Genomic DNA, 521 nt, shown 5'->3' with positions numbered 1-521 from the left:
ATCGTGTAGTACTACCTCACTCCCTCTTTCCCGATCAAGACCGTGGAGGCAAGAAACCGCGCCGGTAAAATCCATATGCGCCCGCGCATGCCGGCCATCGTTTGGCTCACCTGAGCCGCCACGCACCACATACACCACAGCGCACCGACTTTCCTGCGTGATACAGCCGTCTGCTCCTTGGGTCGGCCCAGCTTTCACCCGCGGTCGGCTGCCGCTGCCGGCCACAGAGTCCCACCTCCTTCCGTGAGTCCACCACCACAGCTACTCGATGTCGGCCGCTCGGGTGCAGGGGAGGGGACGGCCGGACGGGACTGCAGGTGGAAGTTGAAGCAGTGGAAGGCTAATCGATCGAGGCCTTCTGGCGCCTAGGGTGCGGAAGGGGCCGCCGAAGGTCGCTCCTAGCCTCCTATCGTCAAGACGCTGCATCCCAGGATCCCAACACCGACTTTCCCCAACCGCTGCCAAATTTCCTCTCGTTCCCCACCATCGCAGTGCGCGACGAGACCAGCTCGCGGAGACAC

The sequence above is a fragment of the Lolium rigidum genome, chromosome 1, assembly GCF_022539505.1.
Source record: "Lolium rigidum isolate FL_2022 chromosome 1, APGP_CSIRO_Lrig_0.1, whole genome shotgun sequence".
In the NCBI taxonomy this organism is placed as follows: Eukaryota; Viridiplantae; Streptophyta; class Magnoliopsida; order Poales; family Poaceae; genus Lolium; species Lolium rigidum.
The sequence above is the reverse complement of the archived record's forward strand: the minus strand, read 5'-3'. Positions refer to the sequence as shown.